Source organism: Equus caballus, unplaced genomic scaffold (genome assembly GCF_041296265.1).
Source record: "Equus caballus isolate H_3958 breed thoroughbred unplaced genomic scaffold, TB-T2T haplotype1-0000016, whole genome shotgun sequence".
NCBI classification, from domain to species: domain Eukaryota; kingdom Metazoa; phylum Chordata; class Mammalia; order Perissodactyla; family Equidae; genus Equus; species Equus caballus.
The window spans coordinates 3,522,757-3,538,798 of NW_027222391.1; positions in this window are offsets into that span (position 1 = coordinate 3,522,757).

Genomic DNA, 16,042 nt, shown 5'->3' on the forward strand with positions numbered 1-16,042 from the left:
AGAACCACCTGCCGGAAAAGCTGGAAACACGTCCTGGACAGACTGGAACCACGTGACGGCCATGCCTGAACCACCTGCCGAGCACGGCGGAACCACCTGCCGGACACGCCAAAATCACCTGCGGGCTACGCCAGAACCACTTGGACGACTCTCCGAAATGACCTGCCGGGCATGTTGGAACCACCTCTCAGACGTGCCAGAAGCACGTGGCGGACAGTCCGGAATCACCTGTTGGGCATACGCAACCACCTCTGACACGTACCAGAACCACGTGCCGTGCACGCCGGAACCACCTACCGGACAGACCGGAATCAACTTTTGGGCATGCCGGAACCACCAGTCAGATGTGCCAGAAACACGTGCCGGAGACGCCGGAAGCACCTGCCGAGCACGTCGCAACCACCTGCTCAACTCGCCTGAACCACCTGCCGGACACGCCAAAATCACCTGACCGCAACACCAGCACCACTTCGGGGACAAGACGGAATCACGTGAGGGGCATGCCGGCACAGCCTCTCAGACTGAACCTCGTGCCGGACACCACAGAACCACCTGCCGGACAGACCGGAACCACCTGCCGGACACGCCGGAACCACCGGCTCGACCCCCCGGAACGACCGCTGGACATGCAAAATCACCTGCCGGCTACGCCGCAAACACTTAGCGAACACTCCGGAATCACCTGCCGGGCATGCCGGAACCACCTCTCAGATATGCCAGAACCACGTGCCAATGACCCCGGAAGCACCTGCCGAGCACGCCGGAACCACCTGCTCCACTCGCCAGAACCACCTGCCGGACACGCAGAAATCACCTGCCGGCTACGCCACAACCAGTTGGGGAACACTTCGGAATCACCTGCCGGGCTTGCTGGAACCACCTGCCAGTCATGCCAAAAGCACCTGCCAACTACGCCATTACCACTTGGCGGACACTGTGGAAACACCTGTCGGGCCGGCCGGAACCACATCTCAGACGTGCCAGAACCATGTGCATGAGATGCTGGAACCACACCCCGAACAGACGGAAAACACCTGCCAGACCCGTCTGAACAACCTGCCGAGCACGCCGGAGCCACCTGCTCGACTCGCCGGAACCACCTACCTGACATGCCCAAATCACCAGCCGGGTATGCCAGAACCACTTGGCGGACACTCCGGAATCATCTGCCGGACATGCCGGAACCAGCTCTCAGACACACCAGAACCACGTGCCGGAGAGGCCGGAAGCACCTGCCGAGCATGCCGGAGCCACCTGCTCGACTCGCCAGAAACACCTGCCGGACACGCCAAAATCACCTGCCGGGTACGCCAGAACCACCTGGCGGACACTCCGAAATCACCTGTCGCGCATGCCGGAACCACCTCTCAGACTTGCCGGAAGCACGTGCCGGACACGCCGGAATCACCTACCGGACAGACCGGAACCACCTGCCGAGCACGCCGGAGCCACCTGTTCGACTCGCTGGAACCACCTGCCGGACAGGCCAATATCAACTGCTGGCTATGCCAGAACCACCTGCGGGACAGTCCGGGATCACCTGCCAGCCATGGCGGAACCACCTCTCAGACGTACCAGAACCACCTGCCGGAGAAGCTGGAAACACGTCCTGGACAGACTGGAACCACGTGACGGCCATGCCTGAACCACCTGCCGAGCACGGCGGAACCACCTGCCGGACACGCCAAAATCACCTGCGGGCTACGCCAGAACCACTTGGACGACTCTCCGAAATGACCTGCCGGGCATGTTGGAACCACCTCTCAGACGTGCCAGAAGCACATGCCAGACAGTCCGGAATCACCTGTTGGGCATACGCAAGCACCTCTGAGACGTACCAGAACCACGTGCCGTGCACGCCGGAACCACCTACCGGACAGACCGGAATCAACTTTTGGGCATGCCGGAACCACCAGTCAGATGTGCCAGAAACACGTGCCGGAGACGCCGGAAGCACCTGCCGAGCACGTCGCAACCACCTGCTCAACTCGCCTGAACCACCTGCCGGACACGCCAAAATCACCTGCCCGCTACACCAGCACCACTTCGGGGACAAGCCGGAATCACGTGAGGGGCATGCCGGCACAGCCTCTCAGACTGAACCTCGTGCCGGACACCACAGAACCACCTGCCGGACAGACCGGAACCACCTGCCGGACACGCCGGAACCACCGGCTCGACCCGCCGGAACGACCGCTGGACATGCAAAATCACCTGCCGGCTACGCCGGAAACACTTGGCGAACACTCCAGAATCACCTGCCGGGCATGCCGGAACCACCTCTCAGATATGCCAGAACCACGTGCCAATGACCCCGGAAGCACCTGCTGAGCACGCCGGAACCACCTGCTCGACTCGCCAGAACCACCTGCCGGACACGCAGAAATCACCTGCCGGCTACGCCACAACCAGTTGGGGAACACTTCGGAATCACCTGCCGGGCTTGCTGGAACCACCTGCCGGTGATGCCAAAATCACCTGCCAACTACGCCAGTACCACTTGGCGGACACTGTGGAAACAGCTGTCGGGCCGGCCGGAACCACATCTCAGACGTGCCAGAACCATGTGCATGAGATGCTGGAACCACACCCCGAACAGACGGAAAACACCTGCCAGACCTGTCTGAACAACCTGCCGAGCACGCCGGAGCCACCTGCTCGACTCGCCGGAACCACCTACCTGACATGCCAAAATCACCAGCCGGGTATGCCAGAACCACTTGGCGGACACTCCGGAATCATCTGCCGGACATGCCGGAACCAGCTCTCAGACACACCAGAACCATGTGCCGGAGACGCCGGAAGCACCTGCCGAGCATGCCGGAGCCACCTGCTCGACTCGCCAGAAACACCTGCCGGACACGCCAAAATCACCTGCCGGGTATGCCAGAACCACCTGGCGGACACTCCGAAATCACCTGTCGCGCATGCCGGAACCACCTCTCAGACGTTCCGGAAGCACGTGCCGGACACGCCGGAATCACCTACCGGACATACCGGAACCACCTGCCGAGCACGCCGGAGCCACCTGTTCGACTCGCTGGAACCACCTGCCGGACAGGCCAATATCAACTGCTGTCTATGCCAGAACCACCTAGGGGACGGTCCGGAATCGCCTGCCAGCCATGGCGGAACCACCTCTCAGACGTACCAGAACCACCTGCCGGAGAAGCTGGAAACACGTCCTGGACAGTCTGGAACCACCTGCCGGCCAAGCCTGAACCACCTGCCAAGCACAACGGAACAACCTGCCAGACACGCCAAAATCACCTGCGTGTTATTCCAGAACCACTTGGAGGACTCTCTGGGATGACCTGACGGGCATGCCGGAACCACCTCTCAGACGTGCCAGAACCATGTGGCGGACAGTCCGGAATCACCTGTTGGGCATGCGCAACCACCTCTGAGACGTACCAGAACCACATGCCGTGCAGGCTGGAACCACCTACCGGACAGACCGGAATCACCTTTCGGGCATGCCGGAACCACCTGTCAGATGTGCCAGAAACACGTGCCGGAGACGCCGGAAGCACCTGCCAAGCACGTTGGAACCACCTGCTCAACTCGCCTGAACCACCTGCCGGACATGCCAAAATCACCTGCCGACTATGCCAGAACCCCTTGGCGAACACTCCGGAATCACTTGCGGGGCATGCAGGAACCACCTCTCAGACATGCCAGAACCCCGTGCCAATGACCCCGGAAGCACCAGCCGAGCACGCCGGAACCACCTGCTCGACTCGCCAGAACCACCTGCCGATCACGCAAAAATCACCTGCCGGCTATGCCACAACCAGTTGCTGAACACTTTGGAATCACCTGCCAGGCTTGCTGGAACCACCTGCCAGTCATGCCAAAATCACCTGCCAACTACGCCAGAACCGCTTGGCGGACACTGCGGAAACACCTGTCGGGCCGGCTGGAACCACATCTCAGACGTGCCAGAAACGTGTTCATGAGATGCTGGAACCACACCCCGAACAGACGGATACCACCTGCCAGAACCGCCTGAACCACCTGCTGAGCACGCCGGAACCACCTGCTCGACTCACCGGTACCACCTCCCTGACACGCCAAAATCACCTGCTGGGTATGCCAGAACCACTTGGCGGACACTCCGGAATCATCTGCCGGACATGCCGGAACCAGCTCTCAGACACACCAGAACCAAGTGCCGGAGACGCCGGAAGCACCTACCAAGCATGCCGGAGCCACCTGCTCGACTCGCCAGAAACACCTGCCGGACACGCCAAAATCACCTGCCGGGTATGCCAGAACCACCTGGCGGACACTACGGAATCACCTGCCGCACATGCCGGAACCACCTCTCCGACGTGCCGGAAGCACGTGCCAGACACGCCGGAAACACCTACCGGACAGACCAGAACCACCTGCCAAGAACGCCGGAGCCACCTGTTCGACTCGCTGGAACCACCTGCCGGACAGGCCAATATCAACTGCTGGCTATGCCAGAACCACCTGGGGGACAGTCCGGGATCATCTGCCAGCCATGGCGGAACCACCTCTCAGACGTACCAGAACCACCTGCCGGAAAAGCTGGAAACACGTCCTGGACAGACTGGAACCACGTGACGGCCATGCCTGAACCACCTGCCGAGCACGGCGGAACCACCTGCCGGACACGCCAAAATCACCTGCGGGCTACGCCAGAACCACTTGGACGACTCTCCGAAATGACCTGCCGGGCATGTTGGAACCACCTCTCACACGTGCCAGAAGCACGTGACGGACAGTCCGGAATCACCTGTTGGGCATACGCAACCACCTCTGACACGTACCAGAACCACGTGCCGTGCACGCCGGAACCACCTACCGGACAGACCGGAATCAACTTTTGGGCATGCCGGAACCACCAGTCAGATGTGCCAGAAACACGTGCCGGAGACGCCGGAAGCACCTGCCGAGCACGTCGCAACCACCTGCTCAACTCGCCTGAACCACCTGCCGGACACACCAAAATCACCTGCCCGCTACACCAGCACCACTTCGGGGACAAGCCGGAATCACGTGAGGGGCATGCCGGCACAGCCTCTCAGACTGAACCTCGTGCCGGACACCACAGAACCACCTGCAGGACAGACCGGAACCACCTGCCGGACACGCCGGAACCACCGGCTCGACCCGCCGGAACGACCGCTGGACATGCAAAATCACCTGCCGGCTACGCCGGAAACACTTGGCGAACACTCCGGAATCACCTGCCGGGCATGCCGGAACCACCTCTCAGATAGGCCAGAACCACGTGCGAATGACCCCGGAAGCACCTGCCGAGCACGCCGGAACCACCTGCTCCACTCGCCAGAACCACCTGCCGGACACGCAGAAATCACCTGCCGGCTACGCCACAACCAGTTGGGGAACACTTCGGAATCACCTGCTGGGCTTGCTGGAACCACCTGCCGGTGATGCCAAAATCACCTGCCAACTACGCCAGTACCACTTGGCGGACACTGTGGAAACAGCTGTCGGGCCGGCCGGAACCACATCTCAGACGTGCCAGAACCATGTGCATGAGATGCTGGAACCACACCCCGAACAGACGGAAAACACCTGCCAGACCCGTCTGAACAACCTGCCGAGCACGCCGGAGCCACCTGCTCGACTCGCCGGAACCACCTACCTGACATGCCAAAATCACCAGCCGGGTATGCCAGAACCACTTGGTGGACACTCCGGAATCATCTGCCGGACATGCCGGAACCAGCTCTCAGACACACCAGAACCACGTGCCGGAGACGCCGGAAGCACCTGCCGAGCATGCCGGAGCCACCTGCTCGACTCGCCAGAAACACCTGCCGGACACGCCAAAATCACCTGCCGGGTATGCCAGAACCACCTGGCGGACACTCCGAAATCACCTGTCGCGCATGCCGGAACCACCTCTCAGACGTTCCGGAAGCACGTGCCGGACACGCCGGAATCACCTACCGGACATACCGGAACCACCTGCCGAGCACGCCGGAGCCACCTGTTCGACTCGCTGGAACCACCTGCCGGACAGGCCAATATCAACTGCTGTCTATGCCAGAACCACCTGGGGGACGGTCCGGAATCGCCTGCCAGCCATGGCGGAACCACCTCTCAGACGTACCAGAACCACCTGCCGGAGAACCTGGAAACACGTCCTGGACAGTCTGGAACCACCTGCCGGCCAAGCCTGAACCACCTGCCAAGCACAACGGAACAACCTGCCAGACACGCCAAAATCACCTGCGTGTTATGCCAGAACCACTTGGAGGACTCTCTGGGATGACCTGCCGGGCATGCCGGAACCACCTCTCAGACGTGCCAGAACCATGTGGCGGACAGTCCGGAATCACCTGTTGGGCATGCGCAACCACCTCTGAGACGTACCAGAACCACATGCCGTGCAGGCTGGAACCACCTACCGGACAGACCGGAATCACCTTTCGGGCATGCCGGAACCACCTGTCAGATGTGCCAGAAACACGTGCCGGAGACGCCGGAAGCACCTGCCAAGCACGTTGGAACCACCTGCTCAACTCGCCTGAACCACCTGCCGGACATGCCAAAATCACCTGCCGACTATGCCAGAACCCCTAGGCGAACACTCCGGAATCACTTGCGGGGCAGGCAGGAACCACCTCTCAGACATGCCAGAACCCCGTGCCAATGACCCCGGAAGCACCAGCCGAGCACGCCGGAACCACCTGCTCGACTCGCCAGAACCACCTGCCGATCACGCAAAAATCACCTGCCGGCTACGCCACAACCAGTTGCTGAACACTTTGGAATCACCTGCCAGGCTTGTTGGAACCACCTGCCAGTCATGCCAAAATCACCTGCCAACTACGCCAGAACCGCTAGGCGGACACTGCGGAAACACCTGTCGGGCCGGCTGGAACCACATCTCAGACGTGCCAGAAACGTGTTCATGAGATGCTGGAACCACACCCCGAACAGACGGATACCACCTGCCAGAACCGCCTGAACCACCTGCTGAGCACGCCGGAACCACCTGCTCGACTCACCGGTACCACCTCCCTGACACGCCAAAATCACCTGCTGGGTATGCCAGAACCACTTGGCGGACACTCCGGAATCATCTGCCGGACATGCCGGAACCAGCTCTCAGACACACCAGAACCAAGTGCCGGAGACGCCGGAAGCACCTACCAAGCATGCCGGAGCCACCTGCTCGACTCGCCAGAAACACCTGCCGGACACGCCAAAATCACCTGCTGGGTATGCCAGAACCACCTGGCGGACACTACGGAATCACCTGCCGCACATGCCGGAACCACCTCTCCGACGTGCCGGAAGCACGTGCCAGACACGCCGGAAACACCTACCGGACAGACCAGAACCACCTGCCAAGAACGCCGGAGCCACCTGTTCGACTCGCTGGAACCACCTGCCGGACAGGCCAATATCAACTGCTGGCTATGCCAGAACCACCTGGGGGACAGTCCGGGATCATCTGCCAGCCATGGCGGAACCACCTCTCAGACGTACCAGAACCACCTGCCGGAAAAGCTGGAAACACGTCCTGGACAGACTGGAACCACGTGACGGCCATGTCTGAACCACATGCCGAGCACGGCGGAACCACCTGCCGGACACGCCAAAATCACCTGCGGGCTACGCCAGAACCACTTGGATGACTCTCCGAAATGACCTGCCGGGCATGTTGGAACCACCTCTCAGACGTGCCAGAAGCACGTGCCAGACAGTCCGGAATCACCTGTTGGGCATACGCAAACTCCTCTGACACGTACCAGAACCACGTGCCGTGCACGCCGGAACCACCTACCGGACAGACCAGAATCAACTTTTGGGCATGCCGGAACCACCAGTCAGATGTGCCAGAAACACGTGCCGGAGACGCCGGAAGCACCTGCCGAGCACGTCGCAACCACCTGCTCAACTCGCCTGAACCACCTGCCGGACACGCCAAAATCACCTGCCCGCTACACCAGCACCACTTCGGGGACAAGCCGGAATCACGTGAGGGGCATGCCGGCACAGCCTCTCAGACTGAACCTCGTGCCGGACACCACAGAACCACCTGCCGGACAGACCGGAACCACCTGCCGGACACGCCGGAACCACTGGCTCGACCCGCCGGAACGACCGCTGGACATGCAAAATCACCTGCCGGCTACGCCGGAAACACTTGGCGAACACTCCAGAATCACCTGCCGGGCATGCCGGAACCACCTCTCAGATATGCCAGAACCACGTGCCAATGACCCCGGAAGCACCTGCCGAGCACGCCGGAACCACCTGCTCGACTCGCCAGAACCACCTGCCGGACACGCAGAAATCACCTGCCGGCTACGCCACAACCAGTTGGGGAACACTTCGGAATCACCTGCCGGGCTTGCTGGAACCACCTGCCGGTGATGCCAAAATCACCTGCCAACTACGCCAGTACCACTTGGCGGACACTGTGGAAACAGCTGTCGGGCCGGCCGGAACCACATCTCAGACGTGCCAGAACCATGTGCATGAGATGCTGGAACCACACCCCGAACAGACGGAAAACACCTGCCAGACCCGTCTGAACAACCTGCCGAGCACGCCGGAGCCACCTGCTCGACTCGCCGGAACCACCTACCTGACATGCCCAAATCACCAGCCGGGTATGCCAGAACCACTTGGCGGACACTCCGGAATCATCTGCCGGACATGCCGGAACCAGCTCTCAGACACACCAGAACCATGTGCCGGAGACGCCGGAAGCACCTGCCGAGCATGCCGGAGCCACCTGCTCGACTCGCCAGAAACACCTGCCGGACACGCCAAAATCACCTGCCGGGTATGCCAGAACCACCTGGCGGACACTCCGAAATCACCTGTCGCGCATGCCGGAACCACCTCTCAGACGTTCCGGAAGCACGTGCCGGACACGCCGGAATCACCTACCGGACATACCGGAACCACCTGCCGAGCACGCCGGAGCCACCTGTTCGACTCGCTGGAACCACCTGCCGGACAGGCCAATATCAACTGCTGTCTATGCCAGAACCACCTGGGGGACGGTCCGGAATCGCCTGCCAGCCATGGCGGAACCACCTCTCAGACGTACCAGAACCACCTGCCGGAGAAGCTGGAAACACGTCCTGGACAGTCTGGAACCACCTGCCGGCCAAGCCTGAACCACCTGCCAAGCACAACGGAACAACCTGCCAGACACGCCAAAATCACCTGCGTGTTATGCCAGAACCACTTGGAGGACTCTCTGGGATGACCTGCCGGGCATGCCGGAACCACCTCTCAGACGTGCCAGAACCATGTGGCGGACAGTCCGGAATCACCTGTTGGGCATGCGCAACCACCTCTGAGACGTACCAGAACCACATGCCGTGCAGGCTGGAACCACCTACCGGACAGACCGGAATCACCTTTCGGGCATGCCGGAACCACCTGTCAGATGTGCCAGAAACACGTGCCGGAGACGCCGGAAGCACCTGCCAAGCACGTTGGAACCACCTGCTCAACTCGCCTGAACCACCTGCCGGACATGCCAAAATCACCTGCCGACTATGCCAGAACCCCTTGGCGAACACTCCGGAATCACTTGCGGGGCATGCAGGAACCACCTCTCAGACATGCCAGAACCCCGTGCCAATGACCCCGGAAGCACCAGCCGAGCACGCCGGAACCACCTGCTCGACTCGCCAGAACCACCTGCCGATCACGCAAAAATCACCTGCCGGCTACGCCACAACCAGTTGGTGAACACTTTGGAATCACCTGCCAGGCTTGCTGGAACCACCTGCCAGTCATGCCAAAATCACGTGCCAACTACGCCAGAACCGCTTGGCGGACACTGCGGAAACACCTGTCGGGCCGGCTGGAACCACATCTCAGACGTGCCAGAAACGTGTTCATGAGATGCTGGAACCACACCCCGAACAGACGGATACCACCTGCCAGAACCGCCTGAACCACCTGCTGAGCACGCCGGAACCACCTGCTCGACTCACCGGTACCACCTCCCTGACATGCCAAAATCACCTGCTGCGTATGCCAGAACCACTTGGCGGACACTCCGGAATCATCTGCCGGACATGCCGGAACCAGCTCTCAGACACACCAGAACCACGTGCCGGAGACGCCGGAAGCACCTGCCGACCATGCCGGAGCCACCTGCTCGACTCGCCAGAAACACCTGCCGGACACGCCAAAATCACCTGCCGGGTACGCCAGAACCACCTGGCGGACACTCCGAAATCACCTGTCGCGCATGCCGGAACCAACTCTCAGACTTGCCGGAAGCACGTGCCGGACACGCCGGAATCACCTACCGGACAGACCGGAACCACCTGCCGAGCACGCCGGAGCCACCTGTTCGACTCGCTGGAACCACCTGCCGGACAGGCCAATATCAACTGCTGGCTATGCCAGAACCACCTGCGGGACAGTCCGGGATCACCTGCCAGCCATGGCGGAACCACCTCTCAGACGTACCAGGACCACCTGCCGGAGAAGCTGGAAACACGTCCTGGACAGACTGGAACCACGTGACGGCCATGCCTGAACCACCTGCCGAGCACGGCGGAACCACCTGCCGGACACGCCAAAATCACCTGCGGGCTACGCCAGAACCACTTGGACGACTCTCCGAAATGACCTGCCGGGCATGTTGGAACCAAATCTCAGACGTGCCAGAAGCACGTGCCAGACAGTCAGGAATCACCTGTTGGGCATACGAAACCACCTCTGAGACGTACCAGAACCACGTGCCGTGCACGCCGGAACCACCTACCGGACAGACCGGAATCAACTTTTGGGCATGCCGGAACCACCAGTCAGATGTGCCAGAAACACGTGCCGGAGACGCCGGAAGCACCTGCCGAGCACGTCGCAACCACCTGCTCAACTCGCCTGAACCACCTGCCGGACACGCCAAAATCACCTGCCCGCTACACCAGCACCACTTCGGGGACAAGCCGGAATCACGTGAGGGGCATGCCGGCACAGCCTCTCAGACTGAACCTCGTGCCGGACACCACAGAACCACCTGCCGGACAGACCGGAACCACCTGCCGGACACGCTGGAACCACCGGCTCGACCCGCCGGAACGACCGCTGGACATGCAAAATCACCTGCCGGCTACGCCGGAAACACTTGGCGAACACTCCGGAATCACCTGCCGGGCATGCCGGAAACACCTCTCAGATATGCCAGAACCACGTGCCAATGACCCCGGAAGCACCTGCCGAGCACGCCGGAACCACCTGCTCGACTCGCCAGAACCACCTGCCGGACACGCAAAAATCACCTGCCGGCTACGCCACAACCAGTTGGGGAACACTTCGGAATCACCTGCCGGGCTTGCTGGAACCACCTGCCTGTGATGCCAAAATCACCTGCCAACTACGCCAGTACCACTTGGCGGACACTGTGGAAACAGCTGTCGGGCCGGCCGGAACCACATCTCAGACGTGCCAGAACCATGTGCATGAGATGCTGGAACCACACCCCGAACAGACGGAAAACACCTGCCAGACCCGTCTGAACAACCTGCCGAGCACGCCGGAGCCACCTGCTCGACTCGCCGGAACCACCTACCTGACATGCCAAAATCACCAGCCGGGTATGCCAGAACCACTTGGCGGACACTCCGGAATCATCTGCCGGACATGCCGGAACCAGCTCTCAGACACACCAGAACCACGTGCCGGAGACGCCGGAAGCACCTGCCGAGCATGCCGGAGCCACCTGCTCGACTCGCCAGAAACACCTGCCGGACACGCCAAAATCACCTGCCGGGTATGCCAGAACCACCTGGCGGACACTCCGAAATCACCTGTCGCGCATGCCGGAACCACCTCTCAGACGTTCCGGAAGCACGTGCCGGACACGCCGGAATCACCTACCGGACATACCGGAACCACCTGCCGAGCACGCCGGAGCCACCTGTTCGACTCGCTGGAACCACCTGCCGGACAGGCCAATATCAACTGCTGTCTATGCCAGAACCACCTGGGGGACGGTCCGGAATCGCCTGCCAGCCATGGCGGAACCACCTCTCAGACGTACCAGAACCACCTGCCGGAGAAGCTGGAAACACGTCCTGGACAGTCTGGAACCACCTGCCGGCCAAGCCTGAACCACCTGCCAAGCACAACGGAACAACCTGCCAGACACGCCAAAATCACCTGCGTGTTATGCCAGAACCACTTGGAGGACTCTCTGGGATGACCTGCCGGGCATGCCGGAACCACCTCTCAGACGTGCCAGAACCATGTGGCGGACAGTCCGGAATCACCTGTTGGGCATGCGCAACCACCTCTGAGACGTACCAGAACCACATGCCGTGCAGGCTGGAACCACCTACCGGACAGACCGGAATCACCTTTCGGGCATGCCGGAACCACCTGTCAGATGTGCCAGAAACACGTGCCGGAGACGCCGGAAGCACCTGCCAAGCACGTTGGAACCACCTGCTCAACTCGCCTGAACCACCTGCCGGACATGCCAAAATCACCTGCCTACTATGCCAGAACCCCTAGGCGAACACTCCGGAATCACTTGCGGGGCAGGCAGGAACCACCTCTCAGACATGCCAGAACCCCGTGCCAATGACCCCGGAAGCACCAGCCGAGCACGCCGGAACCACCTGCTCGACTCGCCAGAACCACCTGCCGATCACGCAAAAATCACCTGCCGGCTACGCCACAACCAGTTGCTGAACACTTTGGAATCACCTGCCAGGCTTGTTGGAACCACCTGCCAGTCATGCCAAAATCACCTGCCAAATACGCCAGAACCGCTAGGCGGACACTGCGGAAACACCTGTCGGGCCGGCTGGAACCACATCTCAGACGTGCCAGAAACGTGTTCATGAGATGCTGGAACCACACCCCGAACAGACGGATACCACCTGCCAGAACCGCCTGAACCACCTGCTGAGCACGCCGGAACCACCTGCTCGACTCACCGGTACCACCTCCCTGACACGCCAAAATCACCTGCTGGGTATGCCAGAACCACTTGGCGGACACTCCGGAATCATCTGCCGGACATGCCGGAACCAGCTCTCAGACACACCAGAACCAAGTGCCGGAGACGCCGGAAGCACCTACCAAGCATGCCGGAGCCACCTGCTCGACTCGCCAGAAACACCTGCCGGACACGCCAAAATCACCTGCTGGGTATGCCAGAACCACCTGGCGGACACTACGGAATCACCTGCCGCACATGCCGGAACCACCTCTCCGACGTGCCGGAAGCACGTGCCAGACACGCCGGAAACACCTACCGGACAGACCAGAACCACCTGCCAAGAACCCCGGAGCCACCTGTTCGACTCGCTGGAACCACCTGCCGGACAGGCCAATATCAACTGCTGGCTATGCCAGAACCACCTGGGGGACAGTCCGGGATCATCTGCCAGCCATGGCGGAACCACCTCTCAGACGTACCAGAACCACCTGCCGGAAAAGCTGGAAACACGTCCTGGACAGACTGGAACCACGTGACGGCCATGTCTGAACCACCTGCCGAGCACGGCGGAACCACCTGCCGGACACGCCAAAATCACCTGCGTGTTATGCCAGAACCACTTGGAGGACTCTCTGGGATGACCTGCCGGGCATGCCGGAACCACCTCTCAGACGTGCCAGAACCATGTGGCGGACAGTCCGGAATCACCTGTTGGGCATGCGCAACCACCTCTGAGACGTACCAGAACCACATGCCGTGCAGGCTGGAACCACCTACCGGACAGACCGGAATCACCTTTCGGGCATGCCGGAACCACCTGTCAGATGTGCCAGAAACACGTGCCGGAGACGCCGGAAGCACCTGCCAAGCACGTTGGAACCACCTGCTCAACTCGCCTGAACCACCTGCCGGACATGCCAAAATCACCTGCCTACTATGCCAGAACCCCTAGGCGAACACTCCGGAATCACTTGCGGGGCAGGCAGGAACCACCTCTCAGACATGCCAGAACCCCGTGCCAATGACCCCGGAAGCACCAGCCGAGCACGCCGGAACCACCTGCTCGACTCGCCAGAACCACCTGCCGATCACGCAAAAATCACCTGCCGGCTACGCCACAACCAGTTGCTGAACACTTTGGAATCACCTGCCAGGCTTGTTGGAACCACCTGCCAGTCATGCCAAAATCACCTGCCAACTACGCCAGAACCGCTAGGCGGACACTGCGGAAACACCTGTCGGGCCGGCTGGAACCACATCTCAGACGTGCCAGAAACGTGTTCATGAGATGCTGGAACCACACCCCGAACAGACGGATACCACCTGCCAGAACCGCCTGAACCACCTGCTGAGCACGCCGGAACCACCTGCTCGACTCACCGGTACCACCTCCCTGACACGCCAAAATCACCTGCTGGGTATGCCAGAACCACTTGGCGGACACTCCGGAATCATCTGCCGGACATGCCGGAACCAGCTCTCAGACACACCAGAACCAAGTGCCGGAGACGCCGGAAGCACCTACCAAGCATGCCGGAGCCACCTGCTCGACTCGCCAGAAACACCTGCCGGACACGCCAAAATCACCTGCTGGGTATGCCAGAACCACCTGGCGGACACTACGGAATCACCTGCCGCACATGCCGGAACCACCTCTCCGACGTGCCGGAAGCACGTGCCAGACACGCCGGAAACACCTACCGGACAGACCAGAACCACCTGCCAAGAACGCCGGAGCCACCTGTTCGACTCGCTGGAACCACCTGCCGGACAGGCCAATATCAACTGCTGGCTATGCCAGAACCACCTGGGGGACAGTCCGGGATCATCTGCCAGCCATGGCGGAACCACCTCTCAGACGTACCAGAACCACCTGCCGGAAAAGCTGGAAACACGTCCTGGACAGACTGGAACCACGTGACGGCCATGTCTGAACCACCTGCCGAGCACGGCGGAACCACCTGCCGGACACGCCAAAATCACCTGCGGGCTACGCCAGAACCACTTGGATGACTCTCCGAAATGACCTGCCGGGCATGTTGGAACCACCTCTCAGACGTGCCAGAAGCACGTGCCAGACAGTCCGGAATCACCTGTTGGGCATACGCAACCACCTCTGACACGTACCAGAACCACGTGCCGTGCACGCCGGAACCACCTACAGGACAGACCGGAATCAACTTTTGGGCATGCCGGAACCACCAGTCAGATGTGCCAGAAACACGTGCCGGAGACGCCGGAAGCACCTGCCGAGCACGTCGCAACCACCTGCTCAACTCGCCTGAACCACCTGCCGGACACGCCAAAATCACCTGCCCGCTACACCAGCACCACTTCGGGGACAAGCCGGAATCACGTGAGGGGCATGCCGGCACAGCCTCTCAGACTGAACCTCGTGCCGGACACCACAGAACCACCTGCCGGACAGACCGGAACCACCTGCCGGACACGCCGGAACCACTGGCTCGACCCGCCGGAACGACCGCTGGACATGCAAAATCACCTGCCGGCTACGCCGGAAACACTTGGCGAACACTCCAGAATCACCTGCCGGGCATGCCGGAACCACCTCTCAGATATGCCAGAACCACGTGCCAATGACCCCGGAAGCACCTGCCGAGCACGCCGGAACCACCTGCTCGACTCGCCAGAACCACCTGCCGGACACGCAGAAATCACCTGCCGGCTACGCCACAACCAGTTGGGGAACACTTCGGAATCACCTGCCGGGCTTGCTGGAACCACCTGCCGGTCATGCCAAAATCACCTGCCAACTACGCCAGTACCACTTGGCGGACACTGTGGAAACAGCTGTCGGGCCGGCCGGAACCACATCTCAGACGTGCCAGAACCATGTGCATGAGATGCTGGAACCACACCCCGAACAGACGGAAAACACCTGCCAGACCCGTCTGAACAACCTGCCGAGCACGCCGGAGCCACCTGCTCGACTCGCCGGAACCACCTACCTGACATGCCCAAATCACCAGCCGGGTATGCCAGAACCACTTGGCGGACACTCCGGAATCATCTGCCGGACATGCCGGAACCAGCTCTCAGACACACCAGAACCACGTGCCGGAGACGCCGGAAGCACCTGCC